Source organism: Tachyglossus aculeatus, chromosome 23, assembly GCF_015852505.1.
Source record: "Tachyglossus aculeatus isolate mTacAcu1 chromosome 23, mTacAcu1.pri, whole genome shotgun sequence".
NCBI lineage: Eukaryota > Metazoa > Chordata > Mammalia > Monotremata > Tachyglossidae > Tachyglossus > Tachyglossus aculeatus.
In genome coordinates this window covers 5,786,550-5,803,924 of record NC_052088.1, presented here as the reverse complement: position 1 = coordinate 5,803,924, position 17,375 = coordinate 5,786,550, and the positions used below count along the sequence as shown (strand labels likewise).

At 43.8% G+C, this 17,375-nt stretch overlaps 1 protein-coding gene across 5 annotated transcripts in view; it reads left to right on the top strand.

Annotated features, from left to right (window-relative positions):
* Positions 1–17,375, top strand: part of GPHN (gephyrin) — a 720,134-nt gene that overhangs the window by 107,112 nt on the left and 595,647 nt on the right. The window lies entirely within an intron of this gene.

Sequence of the window (17,375 nt, the reverse complement as noted above, 5' to 3'; positions counted from 1 at the left end):
TAAATGTCAGAATGAGGAGGAAAATCTGTGGTGTGGCAGTTATAAATGCAGCAACCCCAAATGACCATTTTTGTTGACATTTATTAGTGTACAGGTGGTTTTAAACCAGGAAGTCTTTAAGAAATCTAAATATTTTAAGAATGCTCCTATTTGCCACTGATTTTGCAATATAGATTAGCTTTCTTCTTTTTTGCTGAGCTAGGATTAGAAGGTCATGGGTTCTAATTCTGGTTCTGTGCTTGTCTGCTGTGAGACCTTGGCCAAGTCACTTCACTTCTCTGGGCCTCAGTGAATTCATCTGGAAAATGGGGTTTAAGAGTGTGAGCCTTATGTGGGACAGAGACTGTGTCCAACCTGATTATCTTGTATCTCCCTCAGTGCTTAGTACTGGGTTTGGCACATAGTAATAATAATAATAGTAATAATGTTGGTATTTGCTAAGTGCTTAAAGCGCTCAATAAATACGATTGATGATGATGATGATGATGATGTGCCAAGCACTGTTCTAAGTGCTAGGGTAGATACAAGGTAATCAGGTTGTCCCACATGGGGCTCACAGTTTTAATTCCCATTTTACAGATGAGGTAACTGAGGCACAGAGAAGTGAAGTGACTTGCCCAAAGTCACACAGATGACATATGAGGGAGCCAGGATTAGAACCCATGACCTGACTCCCAAGCCCGGGCTCTTACCACTAAGCCATTATCACAACAATTATTATTATTAGAGGCAGGAAAAAATTGTTGTCCCTCCCATCCTACATAATAATTATGGTACTTATTAAACACTTCTAATGTGCCAAGCACTGTTCTAAGCACTGGGGTAGATACGAGTTAGGTTGGACATAGTCCCTGTCCCACATAGGGCTCACACTCCTTAAACCCCATTTTACAGATGAGGTAACTGAGGCCCAGAGAAGTGAAGTGACTAGCCCAAGGTCACCCAGAAGACCTGTGGCGGAGTCAGGATTAGAACCCATGACCTCCTTACTTCCAGGCCCGGGTTCTACACATTAAGCCACGCTGCTTCTCGATGATATCTATATGACATGGTCATATTACGAACCTTTTAAGCACTTGGTACAACCCTCAGCCCCATAGCACTTACGTTCAGGTCTGTAATTTATTTTAATGTCTGTCTTCCCCTTTAGACTGTAAGCTCCTTGCGAGCAGAGAACATGTCTACCAACCCTGTGGTGGTATTGTATTCTTCCAACTGCTTAGTACAGTGTCTGCACCCAGTAAATTCATTCATTCATTCATTCCTTCATTCAATCCTATCTATTGAGCACTTACTGTGTGCAGAGCACTTGGGAAGTACAAGTCAACACATATGGAGATGGTCCCTACCCAACAACGGGCTCACAGTCTAGAAGGGGGACACAGACAACAAAACAAAACATGTAGTCAGGTGTCAAAACGGTCAGAATAAATAGAATTATACCTCTATGCACATCATTAACAAAATAGAGTAGTAAATATGTACAAGTAAAATAAATAGAGTAATAAATCTCTACAAATATATACAAGTGCTGTGGGGAGGGGAAGGAGGTAGGGCTGGGGGGATGGAGAGGAGGAGAGGAAAAAGGGGTCTGTTCAGTGGATACCATTGATTGATTGGTTATGCTATGGACACCTGCCACATTCTGCATTATATTTTCCCATTGCCCATCTCATTACATTGCATTCTCACGTACTAATGATAATGATGGTATTTGTTAAGCACTTACTATATGTTCAAGCACTGTGCTAAGGGCCGGGGTAGAGGCAAGCTAATCAGGTTGTCCCACATGGGGCTCACATTCTTAATCCCCATTTTACAGTTGAAGGAACTGAGGCCCAGTGAAGTGACTTGCCCAAGGTCACACAACAGACAAGTGGCGGAGCCGGGATTAGAACCCAGGTCATTGCAACTCCCAGGCCCGTGTCTATCCACTAGGCCATGCTGCTTTCCTAATGTAATGTAACCTAGTGACACCATGTCCCAGCTTGTTTGATCTCTTGTACTTCCCAAGCGCTTAGTACAGTGCTCTGCACACAGTAAGCGCTCAATAAATACGATTGATTGATTGATTGGTTGATCTCTGAAACCTAGAGCATTTCTCTGGAGGCCCCGTGACCCATCCCCATGGCTCTGGAGCCATTGCATTCCCTTCCTAGGTTCCTCTTAATTCCGAGTCAGGCTGCCTGCTTTTAAACTTTCAACACTTTTGTCGTGTGCCTGTCACTTCACTTCTCTGTGCCTCAGTTACCTCATCTGTAAAATGGGGGTTAGGACTGTGAGGCCCCCGGTGGGACAACCTGATCACCTTGTATCCCACCCCGAGGTAGCCGTTTACCTCGCAGGAATCGGAAGCTGGACTCCGAGGGTCGGGGGTTGGGAAGGATAAAGGAACTAGTGCCGTGATAAAATTCTGAAGGAAGACTGGAATCATATCTTCATTGGCCCGCTGCTAGATCTGGTTAACGTGGGTTGCAACTTTGCAGAAAATGTTGGCTTTAGTTTCCTTGAAAAGTCGAGCGTTGACAAGTTCAGTTTTTACGCAAATATATACAAGCCAGTACTATCCTATAAGTGAATCACGGGGAAAACATTGATTATGAAATACATTCAGAAACATTTGTTTCTCTACCAACTATTTCTTTCACTCTCTCTATATTTTCCAACAATGTCTAGGCCACCTATGACCCGAATTCAAGATCTAAACCATTCTCACCAGTCACCCTCACACTTTCAGCAACACCCAGCTCCTGTTAGCCACGGTATTTTCTTTTAAAGAAGTGATCCTGCGTCTGACTCCCAAGACTCACTGGATCTAGCTTTTTGTCTGATATTTCTCTCTCTCTCTCTGTCACTCAGTGTGGCTTAGTGGCAAGAGCCCAGGCTTGGAAGTCAAAGGACATGGGTTTTAATCAGCTGTGTGACGTTGGGCCGGTCACTTCACTTCTCTGTGCCTCAGTTACCTCATCTGTAAAATGGGGGTTAAGACTGTGAGCCCCCTGTGGGGCAACCTGATCATCTTGTATCCCCCCCCAGCACTTAGAACAGTGCTTTCCACATAGTAAGCGCTTAGCAAAATACCATTGTCATTATTATTATATGCTTTGGAAAGGACCATGAGACCTTCTTTATTGCATTAGTCTATTTACTACTACTTCGTTTCCCACAAATAAGTATCTGCCTTTAAAAAGAACTACAGAGCGTTCTAAGGCGTCTCACAATAATCAACTGAAAAACGTGTTAACCCTCACGTGTCAGATTTATGCCGAGGCTCGAAGGGCAGGAACCTGAGTTAAGGGGGTAGGGGAAGAGGGACAAAGCATCCCACGATTCCACCCTCAACAACACTAGCTGCCCCTGTTCTTAAATACGTTTGGATGAAGAACACGTTCCTCCCCAATCATTAAGGTGAGTAAAAGCTGTATTTTCTAGCCTTTACTCTTATTGCCAACCAAAAAACACGACATTTAAGGTCTTTAAGGTCAATAAATACGATTGATTGATTGATTTTGAAATCCTCCACAATTCGTCCATTCATTTGCATTTATTGAGCGCTTACTGTGTTCAGAGCACTGTACTAAGCGCTTGAAGAGTACAATTCAGCAATAAAGAGAGACAATCCCTTCCCACAACGGGCTTACAGTCATGGGTGGGGTGGGGGGGGAGACAGACATCAAAACAAATAAACAGACATCAGTATAAATGAATAGAATTAGATTTAATTCTAGGATAGGATGGAGAAGGTGGGATGGATTCTGGAGTCGTTGTAAAGATAGAATCCTCAGGATTTGTATTGCACTTTCCCAACCTCTGCTCTGCACACAGTAGGCGCTCAGTAAATACCACTGATGGATTGATTTGGTGACTGAATTAATATGCGGATTGACAGAGAGAGAAATCAGGGGATATTGCCAGGGTTGCTAGTTTAAGAGATGGAGAGAATGGTGGGGTTGTCAACAGTGATGGGAAAGTCTAGGGGAAGAGAGGATTTAGTACAGTGCTCTGTACTCTGCACACAGTAAGCGCTCAATAAATACGATTGATTGATTTGGGAGGGAAGATGAGCACTTCAATTTTGATTATGTAGAGTTTGAAATTCCAGCAGAACATACATGTAGACATTATGTATACAGAACCCCAAAGGCAGAGGAACAGGACAGTAAGACCTCAAAACGTCTTCCCTGACTAAGCCCTTCAATTCTCCTACGTAGCTTTCCTTCTGTGTTGCCTATGCACACAATTAAACATAAGACCCACATCAGGGAACATTTCTACCAACTCTGTCAAATTGTATTCATTCATTCATTCAGTCGTATTTAGTGAGCACTTACTGTGTGCAGAGCACTGTATTAAGTGCTTGGGACGTACAAGTCATCATCAATCGTATTTATTGAGCGCTTACTATGTGCAGAGCACTGTACTAAGCGCTGTACCAAGTCGGCAACATATAGAGATGGTCCCTATCTGACAGCGGGCTCACAGTCTAGAAGGGGGAGGCGGACAACAAAACAAAACATATTAACAAAATAAAATGAATAAATATGTACAAATAAAATAGAGTAATAAATGCGTACAAACATATATCCATATATACAGGTGCTGTTGGGAGGGGAAGGAGGTAAGGCCGGGGGGATGGGGAGGAGAGGAAGGAGGGGGCTCAGTCTGGGAAGGCCTCCTGGAGGAGGTGAGCTCTCAGTAGGGCTTTGAAGGCAGGAGGAGAGCTAGCTTGGCGGATGTGCAGAGGGAGGGCATTCCAGGCCAGGGGGAGGACGTGGGCTGGGGGTCGACGGCGGGACGGGTGAGAACGAGGCCCAGTGAGGAGATTAGCAGCAGAGGAGCGGAGGGTGCGGGCTGGGCTGGAGAAGGAGAGAAGGGAGGTGAGGTAGGAGGGGGCGAGGGGATGGACAGCCTTGAAGCTGAGGGTGAGGAGTTTTTGCCTGATGCGTAGGTTGATTGGTAGTCACTGGAGATTTTTGTACTCTCCCAAGTGCTTAACACAGTGCCCTGCACACAGTAAGAGCTCAATAAACATGACTGATGGATTTCTAAAATGAAATCACCAACTTTAGGTGTACCCTAAAGGTTGAGTGTGTTGCGTTGTGATCAAATGGCTGACATGTTTTTCTCATTGAATTGGATGGCATATGATAGTATGGCAAAAAGAAGAGAAATATGTGTAGCCTACTAAAGAAAAGGACTTATGTTCTGTATAAAATATATAAAGGTGGATACTAGAAGTGGAAAAAGAAAGAGATGAAAGCAGTCAGAGATGAAGACACAGGTTCACTAGCTTCAGTGGAGGATTATATGTATTTTTCAAGTATCTCATCAGGAATATTTGAGTTCTTAATAAGTATTCTCTACTTGTTAGTAGGATTACGATTTCCGAGTATTGCTTTTGCATTATAGGAGCAGGCCAGTATTTTTAACGGCACCGAACAGATTTCCGCCTTAAGTCCGAACTGGTGTGTCTCATAAGCCCATAAACTTGGCGAGGCTCTTGGCTCGTCTCTCTCAATCAAACCTCTTATTCAGTCTGTCACCAAATCTTGTCATTTCTCCCTTCACAACATCACCAAAATGCCCCCCTTTCCTCTCCACCCAACTGCTACCATGTTAATCCAAGCACTTATCCTATCCCATTGTGATTACTACATCAATCTCCTTGCTGACCGCCCTGCCTCCTGTCTCTCCCCACTCCAGTCCAAACTTCACTCTACTGCCCACATCATTTTTCTACAGAACTCTTCAATCCTTCTTTCCCCACTCCTCAAGCACCTGCACTAGTTGCCCATCCACTTCCGCATCAAATGAGTCTGTCTTCTAGCCCGTGAGCCTGTTGTTGGGAAGGGATTGTCTCTATTTGTTGCCGAATTGTGCTTTCCAAGCACTTGGTGCTCTGCACACAGTAAGCGCACAATAAATACAATTGAGGAATGAATGAATGAACAGAAACTCCTTGCCTTAGGTTGTAAAGCACTTAATCATCTTGCCCTCTCCTACCTTATCTCCCTGATTTCTTTATACAAGCCAGCTTGCAGCACTTCGCTCCGCCAATGCTAACCTGTTCACTGTACATCGATCTCCTTTCTCGCCACTGACTCCTTGCCTCAGACCTGCAATTCCCTCCGTCCATATCGGACAGATGTTCCCTCTCTCCCCCTTCAAAGCCTTATTAAAAACAAATCTGCAAGAAGACTGCCCTCATCCCTCATTTTCCTCTTCTCCCATTCCCTTTTGTGTCACCCTTGCACTGGAATTTTCCCCCTTTATTCACCCCTTCCTCATCCCCTTAGCACTTATGTACACATCTATAATGTTAATTATTTATATTAATCTCTGTCTCCCCCTCTAGACTAAGCTAGTTGTGAGGAGGGAATGTGTCTACCAACTCTGCTATATTATACACTCCCAAGAAGGGAGAAGAACCATGTCTAATTCTCGCCTGTGCAATTCTCTACCGGAAAAGCAGTGTGCCCTGGTGGATAGAGCATGAGCCTGTGAGTCAGAAGGACCTGAGTTCAAATTCTGGCTCTGCCACTCATCTGCTGTGTGACCTTGGGCAAGTTACTTCACTTATCTGTACCTCAGTTCCCTTATCTGTAAAATGGGGAGTGAGACCGTGAGCCCCACGTGGGACAGGGACCGTGTCCAACCCAATTTGCTTGTATCCACCCCAGCGCTTAGTACAGTGCCTGGCACATAGTAAGTGCTTAACAAATACCAGTTATTATTATTATCACTATTATTATCCTCTGTGCTTCAGTTCCCTCATCTTTAAAATGGCGATTAAGACTGTGAGCCCAGTGAGGGACAGGGACTGTGTCCAACCTGATTAGCTTGTATCTGCCTCAACGCTTAGTACAGTACCTGGCACATAGTAAGTGCTTAATGAATACTATAAAAAAGGCACTCAGTACAGTGCTGTGCACACAGTAAGCACTCTGTAAATGCAGTTGAGTGATTGATTGGGTAGATCTTGACAGTAAGAGCAATGCCACCTACTGAATGAGCAATATGAAGCAATTACTTTTAGTATTTACGTAAAACAGAGAAGTATCATTTTTCAGTTATACCTTACAATTTTTCAGTTGAAAATGGCCCCTGGGTTGCAAAAGGCTTTCAGGCTGAAAAAGTAATTTTGACGAAAGGTTGTGAGTAAACGGGTACTATAATTCTATACATTTCCCTAAATGGATAGAGCGGCTAGATTTAAACTCTTCTGCTATAAATAAATGATCTCTGTATCTCAAGGAGCCAAGATTGAATTTTATTAAAACCTAATCTGGGCCATTTAGAGAAGAAAATAACTTTCCCCTTCTCCTTTGCTTCTTCCTCACCATTCCCTATTCTTCTTCCTGGTCTCCAAGATAAGTATACACTTTATAAGAATGCCCCAGGTCCTCGTTTTGTATAATTCTTGGAAAATCGAATGAGTCATGAAGAATTCTCCTCTTTTCACGATGGGTCATCATTACATAAGAGCCCAGCGTGATTACAAATGATTGGTTGCAAAAGAATTCCCAGAAGAGAATAGAATTCATCAGGATGCGTACAAACAAGTACTGTCAAAAAACATGGTATCTTACAAACAATAGGTAAAGTCAGAAATTAAGTCAGCACCTGAAAGGTTCTGTGTCATTTCTTTTCGTATTTGTAGCTCTCTTGTTAGTTCAAGGTGAGTAACAGTTTGTGTTCTAACACCTCTGCTGATAGATGTAAACCTTGGCTCCTCAAGGCAGTACTATCAGAAAGCCAACAAATCAACAACTTGTAATTTTAGCAATAGTCTGTTGGAGGTTGAGCCATTTATACCCTGGGGAGTGAATTACTCAGCAAATAATCATCATCATGGTATTTATTAAGCATTCACTCCGTGCCAAGCACTGTGTTATTACAAGATAATCATATTAGAAACCAACCCTGACCCACAGCCCAAGAGGTAGGGAGAACAGAAGCAGCGTGGCGGAGTGGAATGAGCACGGGCTTGGGAATCAGAGGTCATGGGTTCTAATTCCGGCTCTGCCTCTTGTCAGCTGTGTGACTTTGAGCAAGTCACTTAACTCCTCTGTGCCTCATTTACCTCTTCTGTAAAATGGGGATGAAGACTGTGAGCCCCAGGTGAGACATCCTGATTCCTTGTATCTACTTCCGTGCTTAGAACAGTGCTTGGCATGTAGTGCTTAACACATACCATTATTATTATTATTTCATATCAGTTTTACAGAGGAGGAAATTGAGGCACAGGGGAGTTAAGTGACTTGCCCAAGGTGATACAGCAGATAAGTGGTGGAGTCAGAACTGGAACCTGGTTCACCCGACCCCCAGGCAGGCTCTTCCCCGAGGCCGTGTTACCTGCCAACCAAATGGGAGACGTCATTGCAGTATGAAACGGGATTGAAATTATGATTTTGATACCAGTCCAGTGTGGAGTCTCTCTCACTTCTCCATCTGGCCGTATTTCTGGGAGAGTCCCTTACCCCTCACACACTTTGACCTGCCCCAAGTCTTCCCACTTCCTTAGTGCTGCTTTACACCCTAAACTGTCTCAAGTCCTTCTTTGCAGAGAATATCAGTGCTTGGAATAGAGGTGGGAGTCTCAGTTGGGAAAGAACTATGTATTGTTGAAGTTTTCTCTTCTAGACATTCGATAGTGAGTGGTCTGTGTCACCATGTTCCTTCAATTTGCTTTTTCCAAACTCTCTTCAAATAAGTTGTACAATCTGGGATGATTAACTTATTGGCAGAGACAATTTTTTAGTGTGAAAGAAGTAAACCAAGCATCTTTATTTTCTGATTGCTGAAAAATATTTTAACTAATTAGATAGGGAATTTTATAATTCATTTTATACATATATATATATAGAGAGAGAGAGAGAGAGAGAGAGATGTGTTTATATAGATATATATGTATCTATATCTATATACCACATATCTATCTATTCATAGATAGGTGGATGGATAGATAGATATTTTTTAGAGCCAGTGCCTGGGGCTTTTAGAAAGTGCTCCTTTTTTTTCTTCCAACTGCCTGACTTTAAGATGTTCGTGTTTTTTCCAACCACTTGCTTTCAACCAATCCAATTTAGAGAAACTATGAAATATTAAATTGAAAAATAAATAGCAAAATGGAAAGAATTCATTTGTGCTCAGTTAAAAATAACAATAACTACTTTTTAGTCCATTCTGTACTAATAAAATTTCATTGCTCATTAAAGCCAAGGAAAATATATCATTATACATAAGAAATTACTTTAGGTTAGTAAAATATGATAATTCAGACCTCAAAGAGCAGATGAATTATGAAACTGAATTATGAACTGATCAAATGGCAGCATTAACTTTTCAGAGCGAATAAAGCCAAGGAAAATAATACCAGAAGATATGAGAAATTACCATAGGTTACTAAAATATGCTAGTTCAGGCACTTTAGATCTGTAGCTGTGTAGAAGCAGATGAATTATGAAAGCAGAAGGCAGCATTAAGTTCTCGGGGTGAAAATGATTTCATTTTTAATAGTACTAGTAGTAGTATTGAGCGCTTACTGTGTGAACAGCACTGTGCTTAGTGCCAGGAAAGAAGATAGAGACGGGAATTAGACCCGATCCCGGGTTTTCCAGGGGCTCACAATCTCAAAAACAAGGGGAGGACGGGCGACATACATAAGGAGAGTTCAAACAAAGCACTAAGAGAACATGAAGACAAAAACAAACTGGAGTCCTGCAGCTAGAGGAGAATTTCAGGCTCCTCACGTCTCCGAGTCCACCGTCACAACCGTGGCCACTGTGACTGACGTCTCCAGCAACAGCGCTTAGTACAGTGCCTGGCGCATAGTGAGCGCTTAACAAATACCATTATTATTTCACCTTTCCTGAGGCTTGACGGAGGTGGTGCTGCGGATGCGGCTGCTTTTCTGCGTCCCACCTGCCGAAAGACAAAGGCACACCTCCTCCAAAAGGCCTTCCCTGACTAAATCCTCCTTTCCTTTTCTTCCACTCCCTCTGCGTCGCCCTGACTCGCTCCCTTTATTCATTCCCTCGCCCAGCCCCACAGCGCTTGCGTACAGACCTGTCATTTATTTATGTTAATGTCCGTCTCCCCCTCTAGACGGTAATTTTGTTGTGGGCAGGGAATGCGTCGGTTTAGCAGCGTGGCTTAGTGGAAAGAGCACGGGCTTGGGAGTCAGAGGGCGTGGGGTCTAATCCCGGCTCCGCCACTTGTCAGCTGTGTGACTTTGGGCAAGTTACTTCACTTCTCTGGGCCTCAGTCGCCTCATCTGTAAAATGGGGATTAAGACTGTGAGCCCCACGTGGGACAACCTTGCATCTATCCCAGTGCTTCGAAAAGTGTGTGGCACATAGTAAGCACTTAACAAATACCATTATTATTATTATTATTATTATTTATTGTTGTATTGTACTCTCCGAAGCACTTGGCACAGTGCTCTGCACACAGTAAGCATTCAATAATTTGATTGAGTCAATGAATGAATGGATGGTTGGATGGCACGGGGCAGGTCGGGATGGAGGCTGCTTGGTGTCGCGGTGCAGAGTCCGGGGGAGGGAGCAAGGTGATCAGGTAGAGGAGGACACCCAGGGCCCTGAACTCGTTGATGGAGGACAGCAGGTTCTCAGAGAAGTCATATCATCCATCCATTCATTCATTCATTCATTCATTCATTCATTCATTCAATCGTGTTTATTGAGCGCTTACTGTGTGCAGAGCACTGTACTAAGAGCTTGGGAAGTACAAGTTGGCAACACATAGAGACGGTCCCTACCCAACAGCGGGCTCACTGTCTAGAAGGGGGAGACAGACAACAAAACAAAATATATTAACAAAATAAAATAAATAGAATAAATATGTACAAGTAAAATAGAGTAGTAAATATCTACAAACATATATACATATATACAGGTGCTGTGGGGAGGGAAAGGAGGTAAGGTGGGGAGGATGGGGAGGGGGAGGAGGGGGAGAGGAAGGAGGGGGCTCAGTCTGGGAGCCTTGCGGTGGGGTGGTCCGGGCCAGTAATAATAATAATAACAATAATAATAATAATAATAATAATAATAATAATTGTAGTACTTTTAAGTTTTTTTTATGTGTCAGTCATTGTACTAAGCACTTGGGTGGATACAAGCAAATTGGGTTGGACACCGTCCTTGCCCCATGTGGAGGTCCCAGTCTTGTTCCCCATTTTGCAGATGAGGGAACCGAGGCCAGAGAAGTGAAGTGACTTGCCTAAGGTCGCACAACAGGCAAGTGGCGGAACCAGTGTTAGAACCCGTGACCTTCTGATTCCCAAGCCCATGCTCTACCCACTGTGCCAGGCTGCTTCGGTAGCGGTTTAGGTCCTTTCATTGGTTCATTCATTCAGTCGTATTTATTGAGCGCTTACTCTGTGCAGAGTACTGTACTAAGGCTTGGGAAGTACAAATTGGCAACATATAGAGACAATCCCTACCCAACAACAGGCTCACAGTGTAGAAGGGGGAGACAGACAACAAAACGAAACAAGTAGACGTGCTCACTATATGCCAGGCAGTGTGAGCAGTGCTCGGGGCATTCCAGGAGCTCACCTACTCCGGAGGCCTTCCCAGACTGAGCCCCTTCCTTCCTCTCCCCCTCGTCCCCCTCTCCATCCCCCCCACCTTACCTCCTTCCCTTCCCCACAGCACCTGTATATATGTATATATGTTTGTACATATTTGTTACTCTATTTATTTATTTATTTTACTTGTACATATCTATTCTATTTATTTTATTTGGTTAGTATGGTTTCGTTCTCTGTCTCCCCCTTTCAGACTGTGAGCCCACTGGTGGGTAGGGACTGTCTCTATATGTTGCCAACTTGTACTTCCCAAGCGCTTAGTACAGTGCTCTGCACACAGTAAGTGCTCAATAAATACGATTGATGATGATGATGATATTGACGGTGGGAAGGGCCAGGGCGTAATCAGCGGCTACTTAAGCACATTCGGGCCATCAGTCAAATTCATCCTATTTATTGACCACTTACTGTGTGCAGAGCACTGTATACTAAGCGCCCAGAAGAGTACAATATAGCGGTGTTGGTAGACACGTTCCCGTGCCCACAACAAGCCAGGACGCACAGCCTGACAAAGATATAGGTAAAATGGGGAGTGAGACTGTGAGCCCCACATGGGGCAGGGACTGTGTCCAACCCAATTTGCTTGTATCCACCCCAGCAGCTTAGTACAGTGCCTGGCACATAGTAAGTGCTTAACAAATACCAGTTATTATCATTATTATTATTACTATATAGGAATAATGTGAAGTTTGGGAAAGCTTCAGGTTTAAGTCTCCTGGAAATCCAAAATTCTAAGGGGTCCAGGCTCGCAGCGGTTGAAGTCTTTCAAGCCAATTCTCCTAATTCTGACCAGGAAGTATGTGAAAAATCACCTTTCTCAAAACTTCTGTGGAGTCTTTTGATGTGACCTGGGACTAAGCCAGAAAATTGAAAGCTGGAGGCTTTGAGTTCTAATCTTATTTTAGTCTCTTGGGCAAGTTATTCATGTACTTCGAGTTCTTCTACAATGTGGGGCCTGACTTTTTGTGGAATTGTGCCTTTAGAAAGACTCATATTGAAGTCTCTTATCATGGTGGATACTGAGGGGTTGCAGATGATTACTCTCCCTCCCTTCAGAGCCTTAATCAATCAATCAATCAATCGTATTTATTGAGCGCTTACTGTGTGCAGAGCACTGTACTAAGCGCTTGGGAAGTACAAGTTGGCAACATATAGAGAGAGTCCCTACCCAACAGTGGGCTCACAGTCTAGCAGCATGACCTAGTGGCTGGCGCACAGGCCTGAGAGTCAGAAGGTCATGGGTTCTAATCTCGGCTCCGCCGCTTGTCTGCTGTGTGACCTTGGTCAAGTCACTTCACTTCTCTGGGCCTCAGTTCTCTCATGTATACAATGGGGATTAAGACTGTGAGCTCCAGGTGGGACAGGGACTGTGTCCAACCTGCTTAGCGTGTATCTACCCCAGCGCTTAGAAAAGTACTTGAACACATAGTAAGATCATATTGCAGACAGGTGGGGGAACTGGGGATTAGAACCCATTATCATGGAGGATGGCTGTATAATTTTCCTTGCTTGTATGGGGTGATCAATAGAAGAGTTACTGACTACTTTGTTTTATTATAACAGCTCCTCAAGAAAACCATGATTTTAAAGGTAATTAATAAAGAAAATAATTGAATGTAAATTGAAGCATTGCAGTTGAGTGCTCTGACCTAGAGGGATAGTAAGTAGGAGTAACAGAATTTTGTAAGTGCTTACTCTGTGCAAAGCACTGTACTAAGCACTGGTGATAGTAATTGTGGTATTTGCTAAACATTTAACATGTGCCAGGCACTGGGGTGGATAGAAGCAAATTGGGTTAGACACAGTTCCTGTCCCATACGGGGCTCACAGTCTCAATCCCCATTTAACAGATGAGGTAACTGAGGCCCAGAGAAGTGAGGTGACGTAATCAAGGTCACACAGTGGACAAGTGACGGAGCTGAGATTAGAACCCCTGACCTGATTTAGCAGGGGAGTGAGTGCTCAGTTAGGGGAGAGGCCTCTTGGAGGAGTCATGATTTGAGTAAGGCTTCGAAAGCCGGGGAAGTAAGCGCTTCGTACAGTGCTCTGCACACAGTAAGCGCTCAATAAATACGATTGAATGAACTATTCATTCATTCACTCAATCATATTTATTGAGCGCTTACTGTGTGTAGAGCACTGTACTAAGCGCTTGGGAAGTACAAGTTGGCAACAGATAGAGACGGTCCCTACCCAAACTATGAAGGGGGAAGGAATTTCAGGCCAGAGGTGAGAATGTGAACAAAGAGCTGGCAGGAGGAAAGGTGAGTTGGAGGTGTGGTGAAAACGTTGGCATTGTATAATAATAATTTTGTTTTTTGTGAAGCACTTACTCTGTGCAAAGCACGGTTCTGAGTGCTGCGGAGGGTACAAGGTAATCAGGTTGTCCCATGCGGGGCTCACAATATTAATCCCCAATCTTCTGCTGGGGTAGAGGGTGAGCAGAGGGATGGAGACGGGAGAGTCAAGCACCAGGGATGGTTACAAGGTTAGCTTGGGAGGCACAAGGAGAACAGATTGGAACGTAGAGGGCGAAGAGAGCAGAGACGTAAGCTACAGAGAGTTGGTCGAGGGCCAGGAAGTGGATTACGAACACACTCGCTTGATATGGAGAAAAACGGGAAGCCGACGGAGGTACAGAAAAGTGGACAGATGGAGCGGGCCAAATGACACTTTGAGATGATTTGTGCAGTGGCACGGAGGATGAATTGGAGGGTGAAGAGGCTGGTGGCACTGACACCAGCGAGAAGGTCGATGCAAGAGTCCGGCTGTGATACAGACAGAGAGAAAGAGGTGGGTTCTAAGCATTGAGGAACACATTCAGAAAGCTCTGTTCTGTCCAGAAACGTCCAAAAAGACATGCCTTCCTTTTACACTTCAATAGCGGTATAGAGCTGTTGAAGTGTAAAGGGAAGGCATGTCCTTTGGGATGTATTTTTGTCTTTCCTTTCAGTCTGCCCATTTTTTCTTTCTCTTCTAATCAAGTAAGACTCTGCAGAAAAGGCATGTATGGGCAGAAGTAGAAGGGTGGGAAACACAGAGCGAGTCATGGGGTGGAGAATGAAATGAAACAAAATGTCAGGCTAATGAATTCAGGAGAATCATGAGGCTAGGAAGAGCACAGTTCCAAGAGAAAGAAGAAAGGAAGAACCTAGGGAATGGAGGGGAAGGTCTTGGGGATAGGGAAGAGCCGGGAGATGGAGTGCCTGAATTTTCCAATGTACTGGAACCCTAAGCAAAACCACAATAAACAGATAATCCCAGCTCCAACACTTGTCTACTGTGTGACCCTGGGCAAGTCAATTCATTTCTTTAAGCGCTTAATACAGTGCTCTGCACACAGTAAGCGCTCAGTAAATACTATTGATTGATTGGGCCTCAGTTGCCTCATCAGTAAAATGGGGATTGAGACCATGAGCCCCACGTGGGACAGGGACTGTGTCCAACCTGATTTGCTTGTATCCACCCCAGCGCTTAGAACTGTGTCTGGCCCATAGGTAGTGCCTAACAAATACCACGATTGTTATTATAATTATTAGGTTGACATATTTTTGAAGCTTAAAATCACTCTGGCTCTTCCAGACTATATGGTGGCAAATATAGATTGCAACTGTAATGGGAAAGTTCAGCTTGTCTACTAATCAGTAGTATTTATTGGGCATGGAGCATTATAATTATTCATAATAATGGTATTTATTAATAATAATGATGATGGCATTTGTTAAGCGCTTACGATGTGCGAAGGGGGATACAAGGTGATCAGGTTGTCCCACGTGGGGATCACAGTCTTAATTCCCATTTTACAGATGAGGTAACTGAGTCCCATAGAAGTTAAATGACTTGCCCAAAGTCACACAGCTGACATGTGGCGGAGCTGGGATTAGAACCCATGACCTCTGGCTCCCAAGCCCGGGCTCTTTCCACTGAGCCACTCTGCTTCTCGTAAGCCCTTGCGGGAATGTGGTAGAGTTACCAGATGTGATCCCTGCCTTCAAGGAATTTACAGTCTAGAGGGGGAGACAAACACTAAAGTCAGTGTTAGAGAGGAGTAATCCATTTAAATAATAATAATAATAATGATGGCATTTGTTAAGTGCTTACTATGTGCAAAGCACTGTTCTAAGCACTGGGGGGGGGATACAATGTGATCAAGTTGTCCCACCTGGGGCTCACAGTCTTAATCCCCATTTTTACAGATGAGGTAACTGAGGCTCAGAGAAGTTAAGTGACTTGCCCAAGGTCACACAGCAGACTTGTGGCGGAGCCAGGATTCGAACCCACGACCTCTGACTCCAAAGCCCGGGCTCTTTCCACTGAGCCACGCTGCCTACCCTGAGCCACGCTGCCTACCCTATTTAAAGGTATTGAATGCAACGCTGTATACAATACAGTGTATATATCGGATGCAATGTGCCGCAGTAAGCAAAGGCTTAATGTAACTCACTCAATTCAGTTGAAAATACAAGCACTTTTGAAAGGTTAAATTTCCAAAATGAAATTGGCCAATACATTTGACATGAAGTCGGAAAATTAAAATCAATAGTCTAAGGGCAGATTTTGTCCTCTACATTTCTGACAGAGCAGGTACCTAACATGAAACTGAATGCGTCTCAGGGCACCTGCACCTTTTGAAAAATATAAAGCTGACAGAATTCACCTGTGACCTAACAACAGAAATATACTTGGAGCCATTGTAAAGCACACCAGATGATAGCATCAGCGTGGCTCAATGGAAGGAGCCCGGGCTTTGGAGTCAGAGTTCATGGGTTTGAATCCCGGCTCCGCCAATTGTCAGCTGTGTGACTTTGGGCAAGTCACTTCACTTCTCTGGGCCTCAGTTACCTCAACTGTAAAATGGGGATTAAGATTGTGAGCCCCCCGTGGGACAATCTGATCACCTTGTAACCTCCCCAGCGCTTAGAACAGTGCTTTGCACATAGTAAGCGCTTTATAAATACCATTATTATTATAAGTCCTCTATGAGAGTGTGAATGTATTTTCCATTGTCCTGAAGCCTGTAATCATCAATGTTGATGAAAATGTCATCAGTCAATCTCAAAAGACTCAGAACTTCACTCTGAATAATGTGGAAAACTTGCCCAAAAGCTAAAGGGCCAGAGTTAGGGCAGACATAGTTCTTGAATTATTGTTTAATATTCTTACTGTAATTGTGAAATCTGGGCATTATGAACTTGTCATGCAAACTTGCTTAAATACATGCTGTTTCGAAGATTTCTACATCAGTATTTATTGCAGCATGGCTCAGTGGAAAGAGCACGGGCTTTGGAGTCAAAGGTCATGGGTTCAAACCTCAGCTCCGCCAATTGTCAGCTGTGTGACTCTGGGCAAGTCACATAACTTCTCTGTGCCTCAGTTACCTCATCTGTAAAATGGGGATTAAGACTGTGAGCCCCATGTGGGACAACCTGATCACCTTGTAACCTCCCCAGCGCTTAGAACATTGCTTTGCACATAGTAAGCGCTTAATAAATGCCATCATTATTATTATTATTGAGCATCCACTAAACCTCACGAGGCAATTTGAATGAGTAAGTACATTCAAGGGCTCGTTACACTGAGTTTCCTTTACTTTGCCTGCTGCCTATTTAAAAGAATTGCTATCCACCTTTTATTTGGGATTTTGACTTGTCTGAGAAGCGGGGAGAATAGCAGAAATATGCACAATTTGAAATTTCCTTTGTCCCAAGACATTTTCACTAATATAAGAGGAAAGGAGAAAGGAGCTGCCTTGAAAAGAAGTTTT